Below are 13,143 nucleotides of genomic sequence, written 5' to 3' on the forward strand. Positions count from 1 at the left end.
TGATGTATGACAATTCTATGGATTTTAATCAATATCTGCTGATATGTAATTGTATGGTTGAGGATAAACTGTTGACCACTTACACTTGATTACTTGAATTTTTTTTTATTTCTCCTCAAATTGTCCAACAGATGTTCCTATATTTTCATTTTTTTTATCCTTAAAGCTATTTTTTATGTACTTACTGGGAAGTGCTTTGCCGTCGCTACTTAGGATTCTTATCTTTCAAGCTTGCAAAAGAACTCTTATCTTTCAATCTTGCTTTGCTTTTATTTGAGCTTTTACTTTAGCTTGATGGTGGCACAAAGGTTAGTTCATTTCATCATCATGGCTGCTATTGGAAGGTGTTGGTTTAGCACCTGCAGTATTTTTCAAGTAGTCCCTCCTGTTTATTTCTTATACCCATGCACGCTAACAAAGCCCTCAGTTTTGATCATCTTTGAGGTGAAAATTTGTTGGGGCTAGGGTTGGACTGATATAGGGTGTCCATCTTTGGGGCTGATGGAGGACTGTTACCCTTGAGGTTTTATCATTGGAAGAACCGCGTTAATTTATCAATGAGAGTCAATATGGGGCAGCTGCACGCCAGAACTTTTGGTTATGTCTTACCTGATATCTAAAACAGGAAGGAAGATATTGAATGTGGATGATACATGATTCAATGTAGAAAAACTTGGCCTCACAAATCTTTCTTATACTAAAATTGAATGATTAGGTCTAAAGGATTTTGCTCATTTGGTAGGGGCAACTTGTAAATGTCGCCAACTTAATGGGACATCACAAGTTCAAAATCCTCGGGTGGTGTCCCTTGGTACAACGTCTAAGCTGAGTGTACTCCCTATTAGGCAGGAGAGACCTGAAGGGACATTAAATTGGGGGGGAAGGGTTCTCTTAGACTATCCAAAAAAACAAACAAAATTGAATGATTAGATTTCCTAGTGATAATGTAATGGATGCTTATGAAAAAGGAAATGCCTCAATCGGATAATGAGTTTTGACAGCAACTCATCATTGCTTAGCCACCATCACACACACACAACATCATTACAGTTAATCTTAAAGTATAAAGGAAGATTTATCAACTTCATAGATTTATGGAACATATAATTTAATCTTGAGGAATATTCAAAGAAAGAGAAGCCATGGTATATATGAGTTATACATTTGCTAATCTGAATATTTTCATAGTCTTCGATCTCAACACTTTTTCTTTCGATTTATGATTTTGGCTCGTTGTTCTTCAATGGTTAGGTTTTTCTAAACCTTAACATTCTTATATTGGATTACGTGATATGGATCATACACGTACTTTATTAGTATAAAAACGTAGAACACATTATGCATATGTAAGGCAATAACTCCAACTAGTAAGTTGATGCATCTATCCTTTTTAGAATCTTTAATGATCTAACATATTTGGGACTAAACTTTTCCTTCTTACTATATTTGAATACACTCTTGATAGAAAAAACTCGAACAAAGTCAAAATCTTATACCTCGAATATGAGTTCTCGACATCATCAGTTCACATAGCTTTTCTGCCTACTCTGAGTTATCAAAAGTTTGTCATGTATTTTTTTTCGCTTGCTCTATGTAGTACTCAATAACCACTGGTGTTTTAATTGTTCTTGCACCAACCTTGTTTCAGTAGACTAATGATATGCACGGTCATTTGTGCAGTGCCTCGTAGGGCATTATCTCTATACTGACGTGGTAACTATTGTTACAGGTAAACTATGTCAAAACATGTTTGTCTCACTCGCCTCTTTAGTGCAGGACACATGCTCTCATCATATTCTCTAATGTCTAGATTATCCGTTTCGACTGTCCATCTGTCTGAAAGTGAAAGGTTGTTCTGAACTTCAATTGTATACCTAAAGCTTTCTACAATTGTTTTCAGAATCTAATTAAATGTGAACCTCAAATCCCTGTCTAATATGATTGATAGTGACACACTATGTAACTACACTATCTCTTTCACGCGTAATAAATTCATATAAGTGTTCATATTTTTTAGAAAGGTGTTGATCCTTTGTTCTACAAGACCTCCACCCTTGAATTGCACCCTTGAATCTGAAATTTGAGGCAACCAAAGGACCCCTTAGCTTTATTCCTAACAAGACATGCAAGATATAAAATATAAACCATCTTGACCCTTACCATATTTAGTGTAAATTAATGGAAAGGACACAATTAAATATGGTATATTTATTTTTTATTACAAAACTTATGAGGCTTTTTCGCTATTCTAGATGTTTATATTGAAAGGGCCAATTTTTGTTTCACTGAAATAATAGCCTTATAAAAGCAGCATTTATTAAATTAAAAGATACTTGAACTATGTGTTCAGCTGGATTTCAGCATTGCTAGCACTAATATCGTGAATATTAAGATCATTCAACCCTTAGATCCCCTTCTCCCAGGTCCACACTTCCTTTTTTTTTTTTATAATGAATGAACCCTCACCAAGAACTAGGTCACTTAATGGGCCCACCTCCCTGCAAGGTAAACCTTCAGGTCCAGGACACAACCACCCAGCCTTATTTACCCGAACCGCCATGATAAAGCAACGACAACTCCCATGTGCCAGCGGGATTCGATCATGGGCCTTCAATTTGACATAGGACCCCTTTGATCACATGGGTAACCACCACTGACACAGGTTCATACTTCCTGTTGACTCACCTATATCTAGAGCAGCCTTTAGGAGCAATCTTGACATGATTTTAGTACCAATGAGATGAAGCAAGTTGGGTTTGTGTTTGTGTTTGGTTGGAGGGGCTCGTGAACATCATCAAGCGCTAATGATGTTAGGTGATGCTTTCATTTCTTAATAAATATTAGAAACAGGCAAGGTCACAATGAAATTTGTGAGAATATATAAGTTCATACCTTTTTTTTCTTGTTAGGAGAATATAGCCTCATTTTTTTTTTTAGAAAATAGGATTTACTTTTTTTTATATTTACATGGAGAAACCATCCCAGGATCAGAGACCTGGTTGCACAGACTCAGATAAGCAGGATTTACTAGACTAAAAAAAACTAAGAATTAAATGGGTGATGATCATTACAACCTTCTCCCTTGTTCAAAACCTTATGCTCAACAATTCTTTCTACTATCTTCATGATAGTGCATGCTTCTTACCAACACGGGCTCTACTTGTTTGGTAGGAGCAGCTAGTGCACGTCACCTTGTGTTGGGACGTTGAAAGTTCAAAACCCAATGGTATAGTTGTATAACTGGCAGGGGTCTTTATAGCCCGAGTTTGGCTTTTAAAAAAAAAATGCATGCTTCTTTCTTTGACTACAAATTTTTCTTCTTGCAAAATACGCAAATAGGTCCGCATGGAGCTTTGATAAAAAGTTTAAAGGAATAAATAAAGAAAACAGTTACCCTTTCATCCTTTCCTCTTTTTCTCTTTTTCATCTTATCGTGAGCATCAGCATGTAGGTTCCAGATCCAAGTGGTAGTATCAGGGCCCTGTCCCTGAGAAATGGCCGGGTCTGGCCCATTCTTTGGGCCGCGTTTGTTTCATGGGGCAGGCCTTCCGTACCATTGAGAAACAACCAGGCCGTGGACCTTCTAAATGAAATTATTTTTACAGAAGCTTAGGAAAAGGATTTCATATGAAAATTTCACTTCCTGCAAGAAAATGTGGGGAGAATGTGGGCCAACCATTTTCTAATGACGAATTTCATAGAAGGGTAACTTTGTTTTGCTAATCGAGTCAAACCCACAAGATCTAAGTTGTATGCAGATCCTGGTCTGGTCTGACCAACTGGTGGCCTTGGCCTAGGTTCAATCTCAAACATCATTTGCGTGAAAGGATTGGGCATTGAACTACATAAAGAAAAAGGAAATTTGCAGAGCCTAGAGAGTGGATCAGAAACTTATCAAGTTTTTCGTGTAATATATCTTATTGATTCTTTTCATTGAGCTAAAAAACAAATCTAAACATAAAAAATGCTTAAACTAATACATGTTTTTTATTAAATAAAGGAGAAATTTTCAAATATGCCCCCAAACATTTCGGCCTAATTCATTTGCATACCAAAAGTTTCAGACTTTGCAAATGCCCACCAAAGTTTTTGTATTGCTTAATCAAATTATCCCAATCATAAACTAACGTTGGCTGTTCTTGCGTTAACAAGGTACCATTTTACCACCATAACTAGCAAAGAGAAAAGTAAATTTGACCGACTGAACGTATTTAGCAAAAGGTTTGTCGCCTACAATGATACTTGGACCATTGACCTCCCTTATAACCATGAAGCATGTTATTGAATATTTAAAATATATATATATATATATATATATATATATATATATATATATATATTTAGATTGTGATAGGTCAATCAACCCAACAATTATTAGTCCCACTGTAATGCAATTGGGTTTGTTTGGTTCCTCAATAGTTGATATCTGAACACAAACTAAATAGATTTTTATTTGACCTAAAAGACGATGGCACGGTTATATATAATTGATAAAAGTTTTACTAAATCAAGAATCAATTTCAATTAGCTATTGCTATGATAGTAACTTTGCAAGTTTTAAAATTATAATTTAGTTCTGACCACTTAATTTTAAGCCTATATAAATTTGAGAAAAAAGTGATAGGCCTATCACGAGCCTATCATCAATAAATAGAGGTTTCAGCTTGTTTTTAGCAAATCTGACCTTGCATATGCATTCAACATGGTTGATTTGCTAAAAAGTGACACTTGACTCATGTTTTTTGATAAAATAAATATGATTTTTTAAGCTTTTATTATTTTAAAAATTTATAGACCGTTGATTTTTAAATCTTATAAAAATATAACTATGTATCATAATCAGAAGATTCAAGAGTCTATTCCTATAAAATAAAGCATGTAGATCCCATATGTATTATCAGATTTAAAAAAAAAAAACTTTGAGAGCCCGATATGTTGGTGGTAGGCAAGAAAAGTAGTATGAAACTACCACATAGTCTAGATTTGAATCCATAAACATATGCATTTGAAATAATTAAACAAGTAATAAATGGTTAGGGCAGACCCACATCCATACCATTGTTGACATTAATTTAGATAGGAAGTATAGACTAATTATGAATGTATTAGTCATGGCAACTTAAAACAAATATTGCTAAAAGATGCACAAGTAGCAATACCTTGCAAATACATCAAAAACATCTTTTGGGCATAACTAAAACAATGAAAAATAATAAACAAATGTCTAAAAAAAACAAGACTCTAAGTGTTCTCTTGCAACTTACATTATAAAGTTACATCTAGAGTCTGTTTTGCTTTTGTTGAGACTGATGTAGCCTGCCCGATTCAGGTGAATCAATACCCCAAAAGGGCAACTCGTATACTTGAACTGTAATAGCATGTGGGCAAAATTGTGAATGAATCAAATGCGTTGAACTTTCTTTTATTCACCCTTGTTGTGATTGCTTCTTGTGATTGCAATTCTTTTCCCTCTATTCTCTCTTGCTTTCTTGCACTCTGATTATAAGCTTCCGCAACTGGCAAGCGAGCGACAAGTAGGCTTGCGGCGATAAAGAAGGATTGTCGTGCCGCGTTAGCCAATTCAACAAAATAGGCCCATGACAAGTGGTACCAGAACATGTTCTCGTGTTGAGAAAGGAACTCTGGAGTCAGTGTCGACAGACACGCCGACAGGCTGCGATTTGTGAGCAAGACATCGTAGCGCCTTATCAAAACTTGTGCAACACCAAAGGCAAAACAGTTGTCGAAGCTGAGAAGATGAGTTCACCTTGGAGCCAAGAGCAGATGATTGCAATTATCAATAGGTTGATGGAAGATGTGACTTCGCACGAAGAAGTGATTTCATGTGCAGTTGAATCATTAGGTTGACTGAATGATGTGGTGGCGAGTCTGCAAGAGCAGGTGATCTTGTTGATGGAACATGTCACTTTGTTGATGACAACAGTGGCTGACTTACAGACTGAAGTAGGGGAGCTTTAGTTGAAGAATTGCACATTGCAGCGAACAGTGACCCTAAATGGGAAAAATGGTGAGAGGCCATCAATGATTGGTATGCCAAGACCAACAAAGTTCAATGGTTCTTGCGACAGCAAGGCCATTGAGAAATTCTTGTTCCAAGTAAAAGACTACTTGAACATTCAGAATGTGACACTTGAGGATCTCAGAATCAATGTTGCAGCAGCTCTACTCGATGGAGATGTTATCGCTTGGTGGAGGCAGAAGCGCAGTGACATGGAGAGGGGTCAATGTGTGATAGACATCTTTCACAATTTCAAAATAGAGCTGCACAATTGCTTCATGTCAAGGAATATGCAGAGGCAGGCGCATAGGATGGTAAGTGAGCTTAAATATACTAGTTCGTTACAAGACTATGTCAGAACATTCTAGAAGCTCATGGTGGAGGTATGTAACATGTCAAAAGCGGACAAGCTCAACTGGTTCATTGTGGGACTTCAGTCATGGGCACAGTCTGAAGTGGAAATGAGCAACCTCCGTATTTTGGAATATGCATATATGATGGTCGAGCGCTTAGCTGACACTCAGCGTAAGCCGTTCACCCCATCAACCAAAGTCGATAAGAAACCTGACCACATAGGCAAAAAGGATGAAGGACGCGACAACAAAGGTGAGTCATCGACACACCATCAATCCGACAAGAAATAGAACTACACAAAGTATAACAATAGCAACAAGGGTGCAGTTGTGACATGTTGGTTCTGTGGCAATAGACATATCGTCAAGCACTGCCCAAAGTGCCTCGTGAAGGACGATGGGCATGCCAATGCTGCGCAGGTAGAATGTAGTGATACTTATGAGATCATGCAATCACAGATGGGAGCCATGTGGTCGATCAACGCAGGTAAAAGTTACGCAGTTGAGAACATGCAAGTTAACAAAGAACTGATGTATCTCGAAGTCATTATGAATGAAAAGTCTACTTCAGCAATGGTAGACTCCGGGGCCACACACAACTTCGTCACGCGGAAAGAGGCAGAGTAGTTGGGCTTGAAGCCTGGGCTAAAGCAGAGGACCATCAAAACAGTGAACTCTGAGACCAAGCTCATCCTTGGTGAAGCAAGAGATGTGCCTATTCAAGTGGAGAGTTGGGCCGACAAAGCTAACTTCTTTGTGGTGGCCCTAGGCGAATTTAAGATGATTTTGGAGTTTCTGCGGAGCCAAAATATTATGATGCTGCCAAAGTTTAACATGTTGACGATTATGAAGCCAAACCTGTCCCACACAGTGTAGTGCCTTACGCAGAAAGGCAAGTCTTCAGTGTTATCGACAATGCAACTGAAGAAGGGTGTCAAGCATGAAGAGCAGACATTCTTAGTTTATGTGCATGCAGAAAAAGGGAAGGTGCAATCAACAGTACCGCCAAACCTAGCCCCACTATTGAAGGAGTTTCGGGCAGTGATACCTCCGAAACTACTGAAGCGTCTTCCACCAAGATGCGAGGTCAATCATAAGATCGAGTTGATCCCGGGAGCGAAGCCTCCCTCAATGGTTTCATATTACATGGAATCAGCTGAGTTGAAAGAGCAACGCAGGTAACTTGATGAGATGTTGGATGCAGACATCGTTCATCCATCAAAAGCGTCATTTGGTGCCCTAGTCCTATTTTAGATAAAACATGATGGCTCTAAGCGATTGTGTATGGATTACTGTGCGCTAAATAAGGTCACAATAAAGAACAAGTACCCGTTGCCACTAATAACAGACTTGTTCGATCAGTTGCGCAGTGCCCGAGTCTTTTTAAAGATAGACTTAAGATCGGGTTACTAGCAGGTGAGGATTGCAGATGACAATGAGCCAAAGATAACTTGTGTCACCCACTATGGTGCTTACAAATTCTTAGTAATGTCATTCGGGTTGACGAATGCTTCAGCCATGTTCACGACTTTAATGAACCAGATCTTCCATCCTTAGAAAAATTTGTGGTAGTCTACCTGGATGATATCGTGATCTATAGCAATAATATGAAAAAACATGTCAGGCACTTGCGAATAATGTTTCAGGTGTTAAAATAGAATGACCTTTATGTCAAACAAGAGAAGTATCTCTTCGGGCATGAGGAGATAAGCTTCCTTGGCCATGTTGTGGGGCATGGTGTGTTGTGTATGGATGAGCAAAAGATAAGGGTCATCCAAGAATGGGTTTCGCCAAGTAAAGTCTCAGAATTATGGTCCTTCCTTGGTTTGGCAAACTACTATCGGTGTTTTATCAAAGGTTATTTCCTCATTGTTGCGCTCCTCATAGATTTGTTAAAGAAGAATCGGGTATGGCTCTTGAAAGGAGTGTGCCAAGATGTCTTCGACGACTTAAAGAAATCCTTAGTCAGGGAGCCAGTGTTGTGATTGCCCGTTCACTCGAAACTCTTTGAGGTCCACATTGATGCCTCAGACTTTGCCATCAGTGGAGTTATTATGTAGGAGGGTCATCCGATTGCATATGAGAGTCGTAAGATAAAGGATGTAGAGAGGCGTTACACGGTGCATGAACGTGAGTTGACAACCATCATGTATTATCTTAGGACTTGGTGACATTACCTTCTGGGTGCCCAGTTCATCGCTAAGACAAACAATGTGGCCATGAGCTATTTTCAAACACAAAAGAAGTTGATGCCTAAACAAGCTTGGTGATAGATATTTTTGGTTGAGTCTGACTTTGCCTTTAAGTACAAGGTTGGAAAGACCAATGTTATGACGGATGCCTTGAGCCGCAGGGCTGAACTGGCAATTGCACGCGTAGAGCCTTCTGAAGTACATTTGGAGGGCGCATTGCTGAGCCGCATCTGTGAAGGTATGCAACATGATCCGACAACACAACACCTTGTTTCTCTGGTGCAGGCAGAGAAGACTCAACGATTTTTGCTACAGAATGGTCTCCTCATGATAAAAGAGGACATACCTTCGTGCCACGGTGGGAAAGCCTTCACTAAGAATTGCTTAAGGAGTGCCATGATACACTATGGGTCGATCATTCTGGTAAAAAACGGACCTTAGAAATCCTTGAGTGCGACTATTATTGGTCGCAGATGAGAGACGATGTGAAGGGATATGTGCAAACATGTCTCATCTGCCAACAAGATAAGGAGACAAACCAGAAGGTTGTCAGTCTCTTTGAGCCTCTACCAATTCCAAAACGTTATTGAGATAGCATCTCCATGAACTTCATTGTTAGTTTGCTAAAGGTAGAGGGTCTCAACTCTATTCTGGTCGTGGTTGATCATTTCTCAAATTATGCCACCTTCATCACAGCTTCTAAGGAGTGCCCTGCAGATAGGGGTGGCAATCGGGTCGGGTTGGGGGGTTGGCAGATCGTGTTGACGGGTCATACCTCAACACGAACCTGACCCGTTTATTAAATGGGTCGACTGTGGCAAACATGAACCTGACCCATTTATTAAGCAGGTAACCCGACACGACACGGTTAACCCGTTTAATAAACGGGTCGAGTCGAGTAAATGGGTTGTTGGGTTAGTGGGCGGGTAAACGGGTTGGTGAGGACGAGGTTGAGGCCAGAGAGTTGGCCGCCGAAGATGGCGTTCACGGCAAAGGTGGTGGCAGCGATGCTGGCCGCACTCGAGTTGAGGTCGTTGTTGAGAGGGAGCCCCTTCTCCAGCGAGACCGAGATGCCGATGGACCAGACACCGAGGGCTCGGAAGGCTGCAATCGCCGCGATCCCCGCGCAGTTATGGAGCGGGTCAAGGGTGAGCCTAGGGGCGTCGTGGACGACAGCGATGTCCCCGAGTGAGTCCTTGTAGAAGCCGGTCTTAGGGGAGCCACCGGTAAAGGCATCGTGGACCACGTGGTTCTGGCCGTGGGGGATGGTCACGCCGCTCACCGGGAGGGTGAGCACGCGGGGGGTCCCGATGAGGTCCCTAGTGATTATGGGCTCGGGAACGAGCTGAAGAGCGACCATGGTGGTGCGTGGTTCACTGCAGTGATATCTCCCAACATGGTTGTTTCTGCTCACATGCACCGGAAAGAGGTTCAAAAAAAGGGTGGTAGGGTTATCGGTTGAAGGGGTGGCAAATTTTAAGGGGTTTCAGGTTGTGGTGGCGGAAGCGTCGCTCTGCGACTCTGAAATGCAAAAAACCTACTAGGAGGGTTGTCTCAATAGTCAAGACTCAATATGTTGGCTCAAGGAAGGGGGATGTCAGATGTGGTAACCCAAGGCGGGGTTTGGATTTAACCCTGGTTGCTAAAATAATAATAACGATCACTGTTTTCGTCCTTGAGGCGGTGGATTGATATTTACTGTGGGCAGAATAAATTAATGCCATGAAGAAAAACTTGTTCTTCTCGGGAGTTGGGGCCACTTGTTTTGGTGTGCTTCCCTTTTTCTCCCTACATTTTTGGTTAATGGCGGATATGGTCTTGAAGTTTATTAAACGAGTTGGCGAGTTGGCATACCCCTAACACAAACCCGACCCGTTTAATAAATGGGTTAAGCGGGTTGACCCCTTTACGACACGAACCCGTTTAAGCCAAACCCGAACCCGCCTAAGAAGCGGGTTGGCGGGTCGTGTTAAAAATTGTCACCCCTACCTGCAAAGTTGTTTATAAAGCATGTAGTGAAGCATTGTGGCATATCAAAGAGCATTGTGAGTGATCCCGATGCTTGCTTCACCGACAAGTTCTGGCGTGAGGTATTTCAGCTACTTGGCTCTAATTTGCTATTTTCAACAAGCTTCCATCCGCAGACATATGGGCAAACAAAGCGCATCAACGAGATAATTGAGCAATATCTTAGGCACTTTGTTAGTGCCAATCAGAAAAATTGGGTGAAGCGCCTTGACGTGGCACAATTTTGTTACAACCTACAAAAGATCGAGTTTTAGGCCACAACCCGTTTGAGATAGCCACAGGGCAGCAGTCACTGGCCCCACACACTCTTGCCGCGTAAGAAAAAGGAAGGTCATCTTTCACCTATCAGTTTGTTCGAGACTGATACGATCAAAATGAGTTGGTGAAAGCATTCCTACACAAGGCGGCAAAGAGAATGAAGAAGTGGGCGGACAAGCAGCATCGGTCTGTTGGGTTTCAAGTTAAGGACCAAGTATTGGTGAAGTTATATCTTGGTCACACAAGCATCTTCCACGGGCGGCACCGCAGACTGCTCAAAAAGTATGAAAGACCATTCACCATCATAAAGAAGATGGGCAAGCTGGCATACAAGTTGGAGTTGCCCCCAGACTTCAAGGTGCACCCAGTGTTCCATGTGTGCAACCTCAAGCAGTTTCATCCAGACGACAAAGATCCGAAATGCAGCGTGCCACAACGCGCTCTCATCATGCAAAGGGCCCCGACAACATAACGGGTCAAAAAGCACCTTAGTCAGATCCTTTGCCACGAGGTCAACTATTTGGGCGAAGCGAAGAAATACTTAGTGCAGTGGGAGGAAACATCGAAACCTATATGGGCGCCAACTTTCCAAATGAACAACCGCTACCCGGTTGAAGTTCGGGCTTACCATGAAACAGATGGCACCGAGGACGACACATGATTTGAAGGGGGGGCATGTTCTCTTGCGACTTACATTGTAAAGTTGCGTCTAGAGTCTGTTTTGCTTTTGTTGAGTCTGATGTAAGCTGATCGGTTCTGGTGAATCAATACCTTGAAGGGGCAACCCGTATACTTGAACTGTAATAGCATGCAGGCAAAATTGTGAATGAATCAAATGTGTTAAGCTTTCTTTTATTCACCCTCGTTGTGATTATTTCTTGTGATTGCAATTATTCTCTCTCTATTCTCTCTTGCACTCTAATTATAAGCTTTCGTGATTGGTAAGCGAGCGACAAGTAGGCTTGCAGTGGTAAGAAAGGACTCTCGCGCCGCATTGACCTATTGAAGGAAATAGGCCCATGACACTAATAGTCAATGTAAGAATTCAACTTACCAATAATTTAAAGCAAGGTATAACTTTTTCAAGCATTATGACTTTTTTTAGCCCACCTGCATATACAAGTCATATAGATGAAGATGAAGAAGTTTTATAACAAAAGATTAAATATGTTTGTACTACTAGTATGACAATTGAATATGTGCTAATTTCAAAGAAAAGAAAATACCTGTTGAAATCACATGCTCACCCACCCTTTGTTCTCTTCTACTTGTGACTCCTCTTCCTCTACTTTAAATGTAAACTCTTGGTGGTTTACTTGCAAGGGCATCAATATGACTTAATTTTTTTTTTCTTCTTCCAATTTGCATACCACTGTATCTATGCTGGTATTGGGCTAGCACTAGTATGCTAGTATTGGAATTAGTTGTACTTGTGTTAATAGGTTCCTTTCACGACCTACGTTTATGACGTAAGCCATGACACCGGTAGTGAACAAAGGGAAAGGTAAAAGAGGATTAGGAAATGAGTCTCTGACTTTGGGTCCCTTTTTGAAGTAAAAAACCCGAGTTCATTTCTTAGCACGTTCATTTTTTGAAATCTTTTATTCCAAAAAGTACTATTGATTGATTTATGATTACAATAGTTCAAACGGGTCAGATATACAGTTCATATAGCAGATCCGGACCCAACTCTATATACTAATGCACTGGCCGAATATGGATCCGGATCAGAATGAGATCGGACATAGCAGAGTTGATTCCGGATTTGCATTGGACAAGAGCATACTGGATTAAAAAAGGTTTATATAACATGATGATCGGAATCTGAAGAGTCAGATCATGTACTCCAAATCTGATCCAAATACATTCAGATCTTATTTTAAGATCCAATTGGATTAGAGATCTGACTGAACCCGATCACCTTTTCATCACCAGCAAGAAATAGGGATATCAAAGGGTTGGACATAATCCTTAATCCAACATGAATCCCGACTCCGATAAGCTGGTTTTGATAAAGAAAACAGAGTGTAATTAATAATATTTAAGATTTCATAACTGAATCCGACCAATATCCAAATCCGGTTACATGTGTCTAGTCGGATATGGTGTTACCCTTTGTTCCATCTGAATCCAACTTCAATTAGTTGGATCTGATATTGGCTACATCAGACCCAAACAAAAACTATTTACATCCCTCACAAGATTACAGAACTTGATCTTTTAGTGCATCAATTGGTCAGGGGTAAAACAAGTGCTCATCCGACCGATTAAGTGAGCATCCAATATTAAGACC

The sequence above is a fragment of the Nuphar pumila genome, chromosome 16 (genome assembly GCF_984573655.1).
Source record: "Nuphar pumila chromosome 16, dmNupPumi1.hap1.1, whole genome shotgun sequence".
Taxonomy (NCBI): Eukaryota; Viridiplantae; Streptophyta; class Magnoliopsida; order Nymphaeales; family Nymphaeaceae; genus Nuphar; species Nuphar pumila.